Genomic DNA, 17,274 nt, shown 5'->3' with positions numbered 1-17,274 from the left:
AACTAGCACATGAAGGCATTTAGCTTTCTCTCTGATGTGCTAGTTTACTGCATGCAGGCTACATACCCCACATGCCAGTATGACCACTGGGGAAGAAGATACACAAACTAAAATGTGATGGAAGTGCTTTCAAGACACATTTGTGAGCTACATCCCAACACATGTATTGTTAGTAGGGATGAACGAATCTGTCAATTTCGGTACTCTCAGTTTCTCATTATTCCAATGTTTAATTCAGTTCTCCACATCTCTGCAGCAGTTGGTAGCATGACCCAGGATTTATGGCATAGAGGTCCAGGCAAGTGTAGCAGATATAATGCGCAAAGGGACCTTCATTCAGCATAGCTGCCCTTAGCATAGGTATTCAAGGTAGAGAACTTGTGGGCTCCTATCTGGCTCTGTGATTTTGACTCAACACTCCCCCTCACACACACACACACACACACACACACACACACACACACTTTGTTTAAATAACTTGGAATTAGAGACAAACACCCTATGTTCCACTTGGCAAGAAACATCAGTTCGCAAACATTAGCAATGCATGTTTACAAGATACCTGGCAACTCATACTGTGCTGATTTTCTCCACAGCAACACTTTACCAAATTGTTCACTAGTGGCCAAACAATGTAATTGAATTATGGAGGTCATCTCAAAAGGTCACCACTTAGAAGCTTTATTCCTACTTAGACTGTATTAAACATAAACAAGAACAGCTATGCCAAATTGATGGTTCTGTCGACATCCTTGCTGAAAGACTTGTTGAAAGCTAAAACAAACAATCTGCACTTCTCTATGTACATACCTTGCCACCTCCCTAACAAGTGTGGAGTCCCTGTATCTTTAAGAGCCCCTGCTGAGGTTTATCTTCCTCCGCTCCAAGGCTGTAGCTGTCCAGCTGCACCATTTCTCCCCCACAAGTCAAGGCTGGACCAACTCCACAAGTGAATCTGAGTAGTCATTTAAAACAGTAATATTTCAGGGTTGCCAAAAAAAAGCAGTATGTGTTCCCAGCGCCGTGCTCCAGGATTCCTCACGCACAGAGAACTGAATCCCTGCAAATTTCCAGAGGACCCTGGAACATCCATTTCAGATGATGCTATGCAGCCAGCCACTGAACATGGCAACAAGTTTGAAGATAGCCCTGTCCCCAGCCTCCTGTAGCATGACTTGGCAGACACCGCAGCAGATAGGGAAGGATGGCCAGTATCGGTGTTCTATGCCATGGTCGCTACAAGTAGGGACTGGGGAGGAATTCACACTACTTTTTGCAGTGGACTGCCCCGATCCAATGCACCTTAACTTGCTTGTGGATTGGAATGCAGCTCCCTGCCAGATTATGCACTTTTCTAGATTTTGTGATGCAGTTTCGGTGTGGAAAACGTGTGCACAAAAATACATATCTTATGCAAAATATGCATACAAGATGCATATTTTATGGATGAATGAAATGAAAAGTATTGAAAAGTGTACATTCTATGGGAAAAGAGCATACAAACAGTTGTATCCAACTAAATTCTGCTCAGAGTAGACTCATTAAAATTGATGGGCCTAAGTTAGTCATCCCCATTAATTTCATTGGGTCTACTCTGAATAGAATTTAGCTGAACAATTTAATGTGGACTTTTTGTGCATTCTTTCAAAAAATCAGCACAAAACAGGATGGAATTAACCTATGAATGAGTGCCGGCATGACTGAAACAGTGGAATTAGGCTGCCCAGTCCATCCCTAGTACCTAGGCAGTGCTGGGATATTTATTTATTTATTTTGAAGATTTATACCCCAGTTTGCAGTCAAACGATCTTCAAATTCCCATGAAAATTCTTCCGCATTTTAGTGTGAATTTCTCCTAACGCATTTTTGCATGCAGTTTGACTGACATAACACATTTCCGCAAGCAATTTATCTTAATATAATGCATTTTTGTAGGCTGTTTCACCAGTAAATTCATCTTGTGCACACTTTCCCCTATTATATTCATTTTGTAAGCATTGCTTGGTTGTAGAACTGCACTGCAATATTCAGATAAGTGTGAAATTTTGAAAGAGGACTGTGTTTCAGTTCTCATATTGTCTCAGAAAACACAAATTTGACACATTTGGCATTAAATTGAAAATGAATTTAATTTCTCCCCCATCTCCAAAACACACAAAAACCAGAGCAGGGCTAGAGTGTGCTTCCCTTTAAGATGGCAATCAATCATACCTGAACAAATGGAACCCAGTAGGTGGTCAACCTGGCCAACTTGACAGGGACTCTTAATAGACGCTCAGGCACAGCCACATGACTTTCCAAGGCAAGCCATTGTTCAGAATAAAGAGTAAGAGCAGGCCATGGTTTCTATAAGAGGAAATGGGAAAGGTTTGTTTTTGTGATTACCTGATTCCCTCGCCAACAGAGTACTGTTGCCTATGTGTTTTTACCTGCTGGTTTAAAGCACTTTCAGTTTCCCCCTGTTCTGCAAGTACAGCTAGTAAGGCTACAATCCTGAACTCAGTGAGTTTCAGCTCTGAACAAATGTGATCAGAATGAAAAGAGTTGGCATCCCATTCTTTCTGGACCTTTGGTGCACCTTCTGTGACTACACACATCGATCCAACACTGGGATCAGATAAAAATAAGCCTGTTTGATTTCTATCAGCAAAAAGCTCTTTTAAAACACAGGAATTCTAGGCTAGTTGGGAAGCTTCGGTCAATTAAACATTATATCTATTAGGCAGCACCCAGTTAAGAGAAGTTCCCCTGAAAGAAATAGATCTTAAACATGCAAAATTGCAATTTTAGGATTAAGATTATTTATTTAAAGACACCACAAAAATCCCTTTTTAATAAGCATCCAACCTTGCTATGAAATTCTATCTTGAGGCTAGAAAACAAGATGGGCCTTCCAACAAATCAACAATTTTAGCACAATTGAGACCAAATCTCAGGGAAGAAGGAATGCTAAAGAAAAAAAACTCTCATGCTGCATCGTCACGTAAGTAGCCTCCTCCATTTAATGTCAACTGTATCTACATAAGAAGGTATCTCTAACCCCATGTTGGTCAGATATACATCACTACACACCCTCTCTATAACCCAGAGCAAAATAATCTTTATTAGACAATTACCATCTATGCCTATAGATGATTGTCTGTATAGTTAGTAGTTAACACCCTTGGTTCTATTTCCTGGGCATGCTAAAGAGTGAAAAAGAACTACAATGCATATAGGGAGTTGCTTTCTGTCTCACAAAAGTTTGTTTCCTATAGCTTTTCAACAGGGGGGGGGGGAGTATATGAGAGATACCATTTTGCCACATTGCAAAATAAAGATGACCAGCAGTCTGACAAGAGAATCCAACTGTGTTAAGCATTTGCAATGGGCTTGAGCGACCACAAACATGCCATCCATCCTCTAAATGATTTTTGTTTGAAGGATTGTGACTTCACAGGGCTTTAATAAGCAGCAGCTTGCCTTTGAAATTAAATCCAGGTGGGAAGGCAGAAATGAGCAAGCCTTTAATTTTCTTCATTTATAGCATGTTATGAAGAGAATTTGACCACAGTGGCAGTTGTTTTAATTCAAAAATAAAGCAACAGTATTTATTTGATCCATTTCTTTGGATGCAGGGATTATAACAAAGCTACCTACTGACTTCACATTAGAGGCATCTTTTTCAAGATTTATCACTTAAAGGGGGGCAGGAGATGCAACAATGGCATTAGCAGCCTTAAACAATTATGGGTCTAACTCAATATGTTTATATTTTTATTTTCCATTTTCATTTATTTAAAGTATTTTAGCCTGTTTATTTATTTATAAAAATATTTATATGCTGCCCTCTTGCAAAACATCAGGGCAGTGTACAGCAATGTAAAAACTTTTAAAAGCAATCCAAAACAATCATTAAAATGACTGGCTACTCAAAAGACATTTTAAACAGCTGCATAGGCCTGTTGGCACCAAAAAGGTTTCAAGGGATGCCTGAAAGTCAAAAGTCAGGATGCCTGCCGAATCTCTGTCAAAAGAGCATTCCAAAGTATGGGACTGGCAGCACTAAATGTCCAAGTTCTGGATGAGGCCAGTTAGGCCTCTGAAACACAGGGGACATCTAACAGTCCTCCTCCAGATGATCTCAGTGATTGGACTGGGATATAAGGTAGGGTTGCCAGGTGTTTGGTTTTTGGCCGAAGACTCCAGTTTTGGGGAGTCCTCTCCAGGTCTGTAGATTCTTAGCTTTCATTTTTAAAAAATTAAGTTTCTAGGTGGTCTAGTTCAAAAGATATAAACCAAATAAAATATAAACTGTAATAAAATACTTGAACTTGAAGTCAGGGTTGTGACTGACAATAGCAAGAGCTAAACCTCATTTCAGATTCTGAGAACAGTTTCCTTTTCCTGCTTGTCTCACATCAGGAATTCAGTATATAGCTTTCAGCAGCATAAAGAGTACTTTCTCTGTATAGGATTGGGACTTGCTTCTGAGTAAACATGTATAGGATTGCACTACAACAGAAAATCACAGCAGGATCTTGGTAGGCATAAAAGTGTACATGCAAGATTTTTTTAATTAATTGCAATAAATTGCATATTGTACTTTTATTTTTCAAATAATTTTTGAACAGAAGTTTTTAAAAGTGTACATGCTTCAGTGTTATACTTTTGTAATTAAGGCGTCAAAACAACATTTAAATTTTACAGGACTGTGGAAGAGGGCAACTTATTTGTCTTATTCATAACCTGTTTAAAAAACATTTCCAATATGAAATTTTTCTGGGAGTAAAGCTGCAATGCTAATTTCACATACCTGGTAGTTAACCCCATTGAATTCAGTAGGACTTACTTTTGAGTAGACATGGTTAGGATTGTGCTGAAAATCAGTGGGACATTTGAGTGAACATAGAAAAGGATTGTGTTGTAAATCTTTCTCTCCCTCTCCAATCTTTTTTTTTTAAGCAGTTAGGCAGGGCTTACTTAGGTCTCACAGTCACTACTTTTATTTGGCAGGAAACTAATAGTTAAAAAAAAGTTCTGCAATGGCCAACTGGTTTTGACAATGAACTATTATAAGGGGTGTATGTATTTTTACATCTCCAGTGTGTGTGTGTGTATGGAATATTTCCAACAACCCTGTGAGGTAGAGTTGGAAACCAAGGCAGCTCACAAGAAATAAAGCCATTTAAAATCCAATGACCATAAAACAAATATAAAACAGTTGCAAAACAGCTTAAAGTGGCATGATTCTGAATTTTGGATTCAGAAATTTTGGATTTGGGTGAGTGAAGTTCCTTATCATTGAATTGCAGTCCTGTGCATGCTTCCCTGTCTGAGTAAGCCCCATTGAATACATGGAGACTTGCTTCTGAGTAATCATGCATAGGATTGCACTATAAACATCTTTACAGGTTGTGTAAATAATAAACATATTTGACATTTATGCTTATATAAATATTTCTTCATACTATGTCTTGATATGTATCTGATTTCATACTATGGTTGTAAATTATTATTTACAAATGATTATTTCCTCTACATTTTAAGTGTGCCCTTCTTCATTGGGGTGGTCATGGTCCCCCTCTGTTGTTTTCACCCTGAGGTGCAGATTAGGCTGAGAGATGGTGCATAGCCCATGGTCACCAAGTAAACTTTATAGCTTATGTCCATTTTAAAATTTAATTAAAATGATTTATACGTAGGCAACGTTTATGAAGTAATGCAGATTCACATAATACATTTAAAGCACATCCAACTCACATTTAAAGCACATGACTTCCCCTAGAGAATCCTGGGAAATGTAATTTCCTCTTCACAGTTATAGTTCCCACCAACCTTAACAAACTACAGTTCCTGGGATTCTGTAGTGGGATTCATGTGCTTCAAATGTATGTTGAATGTGCTTTAAATGCATGGTGTGGATCTGCCCTAGGTATGATGTGCATTCAAGAGTGAATTGAAAATAACAATTTTAAAAGATACGCTTTTAAAAGGGGCTGTAGCTCCGTTGTAGGGCACATGTTTGCAAAGGTGCAAAATTCAATCTCTGGAAGAGACTATTGCCTGAAATCCTGGACAGCTAATGCCAGTACATGTCATTAGTACTGAGCTAGATGGTACCAAATGGCCTGACTGGGTACAAAAGAGGAAAGAGACCCAAGGGCCACAGTGACTCTGAAATTTATTTATTTACTTGTTTATTTTATATGCTGCTTTATTGTAAAAAAAACCTCAGAGTGGTTCATAGCAAGAATTAAAACAATTATTGGCAAAAACAATTAAAGACAGGTATTTAAAAACATTCAAAATAATAAAACCAACACACATAAAAAACAAAATAGTTTCTACATGCCTGGGTAGGCTTGCCTAAACAAAAATGTTTTTAGCAGGTGCCAAAATGAGTACAATGAAAGAGCCTGCCTAAATAGGCAGGGAGTTCCAAAGTGCCACACTAAAGGATTGATTTCTTACAAGAGCAGAACGAGTACTATGTGGCACCTGTAACATGGAAAGCACACCTTGAACTCTGCCTGCTAGCAAATTGGCAACCAGTGTAGATTTTAGAGCAGAGGTGGTATGTGTAGATAGGGTTTCACTCTTGTCAGCAATCGTGCCACAGCATTCTGCACTAACTGCAGCCCTTGTTCAGGTTGTGCTGCATGGGGATTTCTCTGACCTTGGCTAACTGGCTTCCAGGATTTTTTTAGTTTTGTTTAGGAACCCTGACTGGTTGTGGGATACTGACTTTTCTGCCTTACTCGTAGGAATCTTGTTGTGGTTGGTATGGTATTGCATTTAGGAAATCACCACCATCTTTTTCTTTTTCTATTTGCATTTCATTTACCTGTGACCTGCGTAGGCAGGAAAGAGTACAGAATCTTCTTAACTCTTACTCGTTTCTCATACCTCTCTCTGCAGTGAAGGTTCAAGTCTGTAAGGAAGTTTGGAGCAGCCATGTTACCAGGCAGGTTTTCTCCCTTCTGCTCTGCAGCTTGATGGAAGCTGCCAGCAACTGACAGCTGAGTGAGCTGCTCAAGTATTTTTAAAAATGTCTGAATAATAATACACACAGTTTAAAACAAACCAACAGGTATGTAGGGACAGAACCCAATCATACTCTGCATGGACAGCTACAAATCTTAATAATGTTCCCAGCACCAAACTAAACATGACAACCTTTGCATGAAAGCAACTAATGTGCACATTTTAAAAAATGTAAGCAGCTGTTGCCGGGGGGGGGCACACTGCCCACACTGCAATCCCTTTCTCCCCACACTGCAATCCCATTGAAAATCTCAATCACCCCTGGAACTGCTACTAGCTCTCGGAGGAAGGTGTCTATTAGTGAACATGGGCAGATTTAGCCCCACCCAGATCATTTCCCCAGGTGCATCTCCTTACTTTCTCCTACAAATTAATGGCCATCATTCATTCCTTTGATGAAGGGGACAGGGAAGTAAATCACAGCCCTTGAGACAGAGGGAGCAAGGCTGGGTTCTTTGTGTGGTGAGTGTATGCATATAGATTACTGAGAAAAGGCCAGGAGATTCCTGAAACTTGACAGGTCTTTAGCTGTATTTTTTAAAAAACCTATGCCCTTAGTTTTTCTGCAGTGTAATTTGCTACCTGGTTTTTCCATTATGTGTGCAGCGGAGATTTTGTGTTTGGCACTGTGAATCTTAATATGATGCATTTTATTGAATAATGTGTAAAATTTTATGTTCTGTTTCTCTCTCTCTTTGCTCTGGAAGGAATGTGTAAGTAATTTGTGGCTTTGATTGAATTATCAGAGAAAAGGCACAAGGTTTAAATACGAATGGAAGACTGGCAGCCTCTGTTTCTTTCACCACATCAACTGGATTGATTTAAAAGCCCTTCAAAAGGCATTAGAAGTCATCACTAGTGCTTATTGAATGACCAAGTCTGAATAATTAGATGGCGTTATTTGCTTTTAGAAGAACTGCACCTCATCCATATAATACCGCTGCACTCTATCTGCAGAAAGCATTTGTCAGCTCTTCTCCACTCCATGGGAAGCTAAAGTGTCCCATCTCACAGATGTCTCATTGGGGTCCCCTGATAGGCCCTCTGACCACATGCTGAGCCCTGCCTTGAACCCCAGTTCTCCCCCATTGGCCTCCAAGGGCTCAAGTGCAAAGGCAAGAGCAGACAGGATGGGAAACCCAGAGTCACCATGGGAGTGCCCATTTGGTTGCCAGAGGGCTCTGTTATCAGGGGTCTACTTGGGAGGAGAGAAATGCCAACAATGACTCAGCAGATGATTAGGAGGAGGAGCAGTTAGCAGTGAGGGTGTTAGTTTCTTAATCTTAGCTGGACCTTTGCTGGGTTCACAGCTCTCTGTTAAGTTCCTTAACACCCAGACTCAGTTCATGCTCCAACTCTCACATTAGACACTGGGAACAAAAAATATAATTATATTTATAAACTACTGTTTATCTAACAGTTGCAGGGCGGTAAATGACTGTACCATAAATCTTACCTAGAAAATACAAATAAAATCAGAGACAATCCTGAAACTTATTATGTGGCAGAAACTGCAATTACCCAAATTCATTCAAATTCTAAGTTTCAGAGCCTCATTATCTCAGTTTCTTCCAAATGCCTCAATAAATATGCCTTCAGATGGTGGCAAAAGGTCAATACTGAAAAGAAGCGATCATATCTCCAACAGGAGGGAATTCCATAGTTGGGGTGCCACTATAAAGAAGGCCATGATCCACTTTACCACCAAACGGACAACATCCATCAAAAGCACTCCCTGCCAACATGGCTTCTCTTACTCCTGGTTGGGGGGGGTATACTGAAAGAGGTGCTCTATCAAGTGTTTGGGTTCCAAGCTGTACCTTGGAAGAAGATACTTCGGATAAAGGACTCTCTGGCCCTGATCCATCAACTAAAAGCCCATGAATACCAGCAAGGGACAATCAGCCTGACCCAAACAGATAAAAATGTGTTATTTTAGCTCACCACTTCATTCTGGACTTTAAGGAACTGATCTCCCTCTTATCTCTTGAGTTTGCAAACCTAACAGTAGGGACTGACACACTCTCTACCCATTTTTAACTGAGGTGAGCCGCTTTGGAGGACAATAATTGTCTGAAAGGGGGAATAAAAGCAGTATGTAAATGAAAGTTGCTGAATTGATCTTGAAAGCATTTTATTGATTGGTTTGATTGTGGGTTTCTGGTAGAAATACGTATTATCCTGTGTTATATCAGCAATCATGTGTATCCCCACTGCAGGGAACAACATGCTGTTCATCACTTTGGGAGCCTTTGGTCCAAAACGCAGTATGTAATACCCCATAATGATATTTCCCTTGCAGTGTATAGTGTCACCCTTAGAGTTAACATAATTGTAATATATTAATATATTGTTTTTATTATATTGGAGGATGTTGAGCAAAATAAAATAGTAAATAAATAATCACAGATAATTAAGCATGAGTTTTGGAACATAGCAGAATAAATGGATCAGAGTTTATCTGACAACCCAGCATAACCATATAGCTGTCCAGTCAACTTCCTGTGCTTCTCCCTGCTGGTACAGAGCCTTCCTTTGTAGCAGGGTAGACCAGTAACTGATATTTGCTGCAGATTGACAAGCAGTAACAGTTGCCAACAGAGGAGATTAGGTGTTAGGATAAAAGGGTTGCAGAGCCAGGCTGCACAAAATGTTTCCAATGAAAACTGAAACCACAACAAAACCCACCTGGCTTTATCTTTCATTTGACTGGAAAACACACAATACAGATTTAAAAGTTTCAGTGAAGGCTGTTACTTTTTCTGACAAATTTTTTGAAAGAACCCCTGTGCTTATATACTCTGGCTTTCAGATCCAGCTGTCAACAGACCAGCCAAACAAAACTAGTGGTTTCCCACAATTGTGTTTGTAAGGGTTGCTCACACATGGGATTTTTTCCCTACATGCCTTGTATGCAGGAAGTCCCACATGGAAGCCCTAGCAGAATGACATCTCCAGGTAGGGCTGGGAAAGCTTCTGCCTGAAATTCTGGAGGGCTGCTGTTAGTCAGAGTAAGCAACACTGAGATAGACTGACCAATGGTCTGAAACTCAGTATAAGGCAGCTTTCTTTGGTTCTATTTAAGATAAACACAAACACATACAACAGCGTACACCATCAGGTATGAGCATCATGCAAGTCTTCTGTTTTATCACATTTGCTGATTGGAAACCCGAACCAACAGTGGCTTCTGAGCAGGCAACCTCCCCACCACCACTACTGTGGTGAGAGAATACAAAAGGGGGGTCATGGGGCTGTGTGGGCTAGTCTCAGTTTCTACCATCTACATATTCATAGCATGTTGGAATGAGCTCTATGTGTAACAATGAATGTGCACATGGGGGCAAGCCTTGACTGAGCCATGGTTCCTTTCCATGTGCAGAAGCTCTATGTACGTACATGGGTACATGCATAGGACCCCCTCCAACACACTACAAATTTGTGGCCAGTAAACACATTGGAAGTAGGGGACAGGACTAGCCAGTGCAGCCCTGTGACCCCCCCCCCACGTGTTCTTTCCATGCAAGGGGCCTCTGAAACCTCCTATAGTAAAATAGGGGCCATCAGCATATCTTCAGGATATGAAATCCACAAGTTTATTATATTGCGTTAAAAAACCCCACTTTCTCATATCTTCTGAACCTACTGCTATTCAACTACTTTGGGTTGCCTTCCTTGTTATGAGAAAGGAAGAGCATTTTTTCTTTATCCATTCCACCATGTTCAGCGATGTCCATGTGAGGCGGTGCCCCCAATCAATTGCCTTAAAGGAGAAATAAATAAATACCCTAAAAAGTCCCAACTCTTCTTCCTTTCCTCATAGGAACAGCAGCAAGCTTTGGTTGTCCTAAAGAGCAGAGTTGAGGAACCTTTTTTTTGTTCTGTTGAAGGTTACATTCCCTTGGGGGTTATTTGCAGGAGCCACCTGCTAACAGCGGGCAGAGCTGAAGGCAGCAGTCGGCAGAGCTAGCACCAATGGCCCCCAGCCCACCCCCTTATCTCTGTTTGTGCCTTTCCCTCTTCCTCCCCATCCAGCAGGCTGCCGGGACAGGGAGAGTTTGCTCTTGCTAGAGGTCTGATCACTTGCAGAGGATTTCCCAGCTCTCTTCTTTCCATTGCATCATCCATTTTTGCTTCTTTCCTCTGTTTCTCCGTCTCCCCACTTGCTTCTCCCCCTCTGGACTCCCCCTGCACACAAGAAAATAGGTGAAGGGCTGCCAGTTGCCACCTCTGCTGTAGGGCAAGGTACGGCCCGGAGATAAGTTTCATTTCTGCAGTATGCCCTTTTGCCCCTATCCCGATCATCCTGTTCTCACAGTGGCCTTCCAAATGCCTGTGGGAAGCCCGCAAGCAGGACCTGACTGCAACAGAGCTCTCTCTACTTACAATCCCAACAACTGGAATCAGCCAACTAGGACACAGATCACATTATGGTCACTGCCAAGAATGCCTACATCAATTACTGTATTTTTATTATTCCTAACGCAGATGTATATATGGTTTTTTTTAAAGGGTGCTTCCCATCATTATTTTTACTCTACTTTTCTTAGTTTTATAGTTTTTTCTTTTGCTCTATTTGTACAATACTGTTTTCTAAAATTGTATTTGTGTCTTGCAAGCTGCTTTGTGTTCTCATCGAGGAAAGTCAGGGAAACATTTGTTTGTAAATGTATAAATATGGAGCAGTATAGCAAAGATAGTTCCACTTGGAATATTTATACCTTCGTGCTCAAATAATTGATATTCTCAATAAGTCTGTAGCTGATCTAACAATTTCTTTTAGAAGTTAATTTTCCAGTTGTGCAAAATTTAGGAAAAGAGAGAGGTCATCTGTTCCACTGGAAGGAGGGAGATTGGCCTCCTCACCATAAAGTTCTATAGCTAGCTTGTCAGCAAGACTGTCCATAATTCAGCCTGGCTCCCTCCTTCCCCCCTCTCTCCCCCTGTTTTATAAGCCAGGCAGCTCAGGCACACATCCTGTTAGTTTACATCATCTGCTGTTTCTAGATCTGACCTGGCATTTGGTCCCCATCTCAAAATAACTACCTGGTCAGTTAGTCCAGGGTTCTTTGACTATTTATATGTTCTGACAATTTACACAACCATGTTTCTTCTATCACTGTCCCGTAAGATATGGAAATTGCTTGCAATAATGAAGAACCGGATTCCTTTATTGTGTGGGCATCAAATGCTCTCCCTCTCTATGGGCTACTTCACACATTACTTTCTGACCTGGATTGGAAAAGTCATGCAAAATGTAATGTGGGGAATAGCTGCATATGGAGTATATTTCAATACACATCCCCTGGTTACACACAATTTCTGAAGGGCAATGGGAGACACTCCCTCCTTAATGTTACTTTTAGCACTAATCCTGGCCCTTCCAATTCACCTTTTAACCAGTCACACTTTAGAGTGCAATATTTGTAATGAAATGAAACAGCGTTGCTATACTTCATTTCCATACGCCTTCAGGAATGCATACCTGGTTGCTACACACTAGTTTCTTCTTCACCCTTTGACAACACAACTTTCTAAACGCTTGGAAAAGATCATTACAGCACAGTGCTGAGGGGGAGGGAAATCCCAGAAATTTTGATAGTTCCTCCTCTGAGACACTGTCTAGAATCAGATCTGATAAAGGAGGGAACAGCAAGGAGACCTGCAGATACACTAGCCAAAGAAGCTTCTTTGCACTGAGAGGTCAAAGTGGGTTAAATGAAACTCCTTGATCTCTATTAAAGTCTTGAGTGAGGTTAACCCACATGCCTACAACTAGGAGACCCACTGTTTGCTTTTTTCTACAGAATGATATTGCTTCAGTTCCCCTCAGCCTCTGCCTCAACTGCACAGGTGCTGGGTCTGACACAAACATATTAAAGCCCCACAGCCTTGCCAAATAAGTGGGCTTTACCAGATGCTCACCTACACCTCTTGAATTAGATTGTTGCACAACCAGAGGACAACTGCTGAATAGGGTTGAAGGCAGGGGTGGATGAATTTGTCAATCTGGAGTTTCTGAGTGTTTTATTTTTTCCAGTCTTAAGTTCAGTTTTGCCACATTTCTGCATCTGTGATCTTTTTGGTTTAAAAAAAGTCCTTCTGAAAATTCATCTGCTTTTTAATGCACATTCCTCCTAATGTACACATTTTTGTATGCAATTTTGCATTATAGACACATTTTGGAAAGCATGTTCTCCCAATATAATGCATTTTGTATATTTTCACCACTATATGGCACTTTATGCACACTTTGCCTTAATCTACACATTTTTGTTCATACAATTAGTTTGGAAATCTGAATTGCACATTCTGAAAAATAGCTGCACTTTGGTTTGCATAGTGTTCCCGGAATAATAATAATAATAATAATAATAATAATAATAATAATAATAATAATAATAATAATAATAATAATAATAATAGTTGTTGCTGTTGTTGTTGTTGTTTTAAGGCATTTATGTACCACTTTTCAGGCAGACCTCACAAAGCGGTTTACATAAATTATTATAGAAACAAGTAATGATTTTTTTAAAGTTACAATAAATGGACAAGACAGCTTCTTTAAGAAGAATCTGTTACTGGTTCTTCCCCTCTCCCTTTGGGTCAAGATGTTCTACTGCAGATGCCCCTGTGGTGACCGTTGGGGGAAGGAGGTGATTGTGCGCACTGAACTGAATGGAACTTCTCCTCCTGTCCTTAGTTGAGGGGACTCTGAGCAGAGAGCTTCAAAAATTATTTTAAGAGGTGTCAGACTTCCTATTCTGAGGAGGACTTCCATGGAAGCAAGAGGCCACTGTCACTAGTTACATTGGTCGTTCAACTTAACAGGAAAAAAAAATATATCAATAGGGCTCTGTTTCTCTCAATCTGGAATATAAGGTCAAGGGCAAATCTTACTCTGGCAAGACCAGGAGGCATCTAACCACATTAGCAGCTCTTCAGAGTACAACTAATCACCATTAAAATGTTGGCAGAAGAAAGATTTCAAAACACTGGACTGTATAGATTGGGAAACTATGTTTATAAAATATCTTCCCTTCTTCTGTATTTTTCTTCTTAAAGACTCAGAATCTGCTGTGCTGCCACACTGGCATGAGAAAGCTAAAAGCTAAAAGCATCAAGAAGGAGGGGGGGCAGGAAACCAAAATATCCAGCATAATGAAACCAGGAAGTGAGTCAGAGACTCTTCTAGAAACCAGTTCTTGTCACGTTTCCAAAATATCTAATTTGGCACTATGTTAACTTGCATGTGAACTGTAATTTGTTTCATCTACAATGGGAACTACTCAGCCTATCTGTGATCAGAGCATCTATTTTGAACAATAATGGGTGCTTTGAGCATTCCGGAGGGGGGAATTCTCCCTCTGATATGTTTTGATTAGGGTTGCTAACTGCCTGTAATTTTATGAGTCCATCCTGTGAAATGCTATTCTAGCAGGTAAACAGGATCTGGGTTTGAAAAGTCAGTCTTCTTCAGATCCAGCCCCCATTGTTATTTTCAAGTCAATGTGTCTCGCCAATTTCTGCCAGGGTTTGTACATTACCTGTCAGATTCGGACAGGCTCTGCCTATGATGGTCCCTTCAAGCTCAGTCCTCACTCTAGTTCTTGTCCCTTTATGGTCTGCCCCACCCAATTTGGGTTGGACTGGTGACTTTTGAGGCCAATCATTCCAACTTTCTATCACTGCCCCTACCTAAGGGTCCAGTAATTTTTTTAAAAAAGTTGGTTTATTTAATTTTGATGCTTGTTGCATTTAACTCTGGGAGTCAGTGCCAGTTTTAGACTGTGTGCTGGGGAGGAGTGAGACTTCTGGCAAAAGGAGCCTTAAAGAGGAGTCTGCCTCATGGACCCATTTCCTCAAGCCTGCCTGGAGCCACCCCAAGGAGAACACTTAGATTGGGCTCCTGAGGCCAGGGAGCTGTCTTCAAGCGGGAAATCCAGATTCAGAGCTCCACCACCCCACCATTAATCCAAGGCCCTTCACATTTATATTTAGTAAGCATTTGGTTAAAAAAACCCACATATTTACTATTTTGCACTGCTTTATGTGCAGTTCTGTTTTGCACTTTTGACAGCATTTGACAGCTTATGACAATTGATATTTGATGCCTGCCACAAGCAAAACAATTAAGAGATGTCAGCAAACCTACAGCAAAGCAGCCACCACTGAATCCTGCAGTAAAATTTCATATTCAGAATTCAAATACAAAATGTCACATTTGACTTCCAGTGAAAGCTTAGCCAATTTTGAATATTTACAGACATTCATTTCAAGCCATGGCTGTGGGCAGCCGTACCTGCATTGGGATCCAAGATGGGTGTTTTCTAACCTGGGGTCCCTGCTGCTCATTGAAGGAACTGGCACAGGGGGCCTGAGACAAAAGCCTGAGGGCAGGAGCAGGGCCTGGGTCTGAAGTGCAGTAGGCGGAGGACACTGCTGAGCAGAAAAGAGAGCAGCAAGCAGGCTTCTGGTATTTATACTCAGCCAATCCAATCCGGGAATATTATACTGTCTGCCAATCAGGAGTGATTCACCTAGTAGGGCAGAGCTGCCACAATAGTACTAGTGTTCCTGCTGGTTACCAGGAGTGTGTGTGTGGGGGGGGCGCAGAGCTGTGTGGAGCGGGCACACCGGCAGAACCAATCCGGTGCTCCCCCAGATCTTGCTGCCTCCAAGTAAGCAGAGGCGCTGCTGCTGCTGCTGCTGTGGCTCCACCCCACTAGATGAGCTGGCAGGGGCTAATGTTGCACACATCCTTGACACTTTCAGTTCTCTACAGCAGTGCATTCTGTAGTAATTCCTTAAGAGCCACATGCAATGTAACTTCTTTCTAGTGCAGAAACATATTTTTTGTCTACTGCACTCCATACTCTTTCTGGACTCCTCTCCTCCACCACCCCAACAAATAAAGCTGTGCATGTCAGTCTCCCAGCTTTGTAAAATTTGAGTGGGGAAAAAATCTTTTGGCTTTTGCAAAACCATGCCACAATGATGACATCTAAACTTTTTCTGAAATGCCTTGGGCATCCTGGGGGAGCGGAAAAACCCAACAAGTACAGTTCACGCGTCTCGTTGAACTCTTCTAGGCTGTAAATAGAAATGGAAACACAATGAGGCCCCCAAGGAATTTCAGAGAGATGGACTCCCACCCACAGTATCAATGAGTTAAGGGGGAATTGAGGATAGCAGCAAACTACCACCAGATTGCTATTTTCTCAGCACTTGACGTAAGCTTCTTGTGCGCCCTTGCCTACCAGAAACCTTCTGATTTTTTTAAAGATAAACTTCTTAAATATAAACATAATTTAATATAAAAAGTTATGTCTTTGCAAAGGGCCAAGAGATCTTCATAATTGGAAAGACCCACATAAGATGATATAGTTCATAATGTGATTTATTGCTAGAAATTTCTCTTTATAATAACCTACCTGGTAAATAACTGCTCATAGTACAGATTATTCTAAAGACAAAAACGTCTCCATCCTGGTCAGTAGTATGGTCCTGCTGGGTCATCATCCCCTTACTGTTTGGGGGTCCAGGTCCCTGCCAGGTCCCTATACATCACTACAGCCAATCAGCATTAATCCCCTTTCATGCTGATTGGCTCCTACTAACATCCATTGTTGTGGGAGCAGAGTCATGAGAGAAGGAGGATGCAGAGCTTGGAAAAGTTACTTTTTTTGAACTACAACTCCCATCAGCCCAATCCAGTGGCCATGCTGGCTGGGGCTGATGGGAGTTGTAGTTGAAAAAAGTAACTTTTCCAAGCTCTGAGGTGGTGAGGACAATGACAGTGAGAGAGAGGAGTTTTCCAGCCAGAGGTGGGCACCTCCTGCACCCCATGGCTAGGGCTTACTTAAAAAAAGAAAGGGAGGGAGGGCTGGAAGGAGCTCAGGTTGCTATTGTCTGCTTGTGAGGTGGAGCTGGTGGCTGGTGCTTCTTTTGCCCAAAGGAGGAGTTTTTCTGAAGGGGTGTTGCTCATGTAGTACGTGTGTGTGTGATTGAGAGAAGTATGTATCATGCGTGATTTGTGTGAAAGGGAGCGATACATTTGTGGTGTTGTGTGATGGATGGAGGGACAGATCTATATGCTGTCTGTGTGCATGTGAGAGAAAAGGAGATATGTAAGTGTGGTCTTGTGGTGGTGGGGGTGCACTTGGACAGAGATGGAGGAATCTATGTGTAGTGTGGATGTGAGAGAGAAAGAGAGGGGGAGGTATGTATGCATGTGTGGTGTGTGAG

At 41.2% G+C, this 17,274-nt stretch overlaps 1 long non-coding RNA gene across 1 annotated transcript; it reads right to left on the bottom strand.

The window, feature by feature from the left end:
- Positions 1 to 828: 828 nt before the first annotated feature.
- Positions 829 to 15,455, bottom strand: LOC133386809 (uncharacterized). Its single transcript, XR_009763303.1, has 3 exons — positions 15,329 to 15,455; positions 2,212 to 2,346; positions 829 to 955 (listed from the first exon to the last, which is right to left on the bottom strand). It is a non-coding gene; the product is annotated as an uncharacterized LOC133386809 (long non-coding RNA).
- Between the last annotated feature and the right edge of the window lie 1,819 nt (positions 15,456 to 17,274).

Source organism: Rhineura floridana, chromosome 6, assembly GCF_030035675.1.
Source record: "Rhineura floridana isolate rRhiFlo1 chromosome 6, rRhiFlo1.hap2, whole genome shotgun sequence".
Taxonomy (NCBI): domain Eukaryota; kingdom Metazoa; phylum Chordata; class Lepidosauria; order Squamata; family Rhineuridae; genus Rhineura; species Rhineura floridana.
The sequence above is the reverse complement of the archived record's forward strand: the minus strand, read 5'-3'. Positions and strand labels throughout refer to the sequence as shown.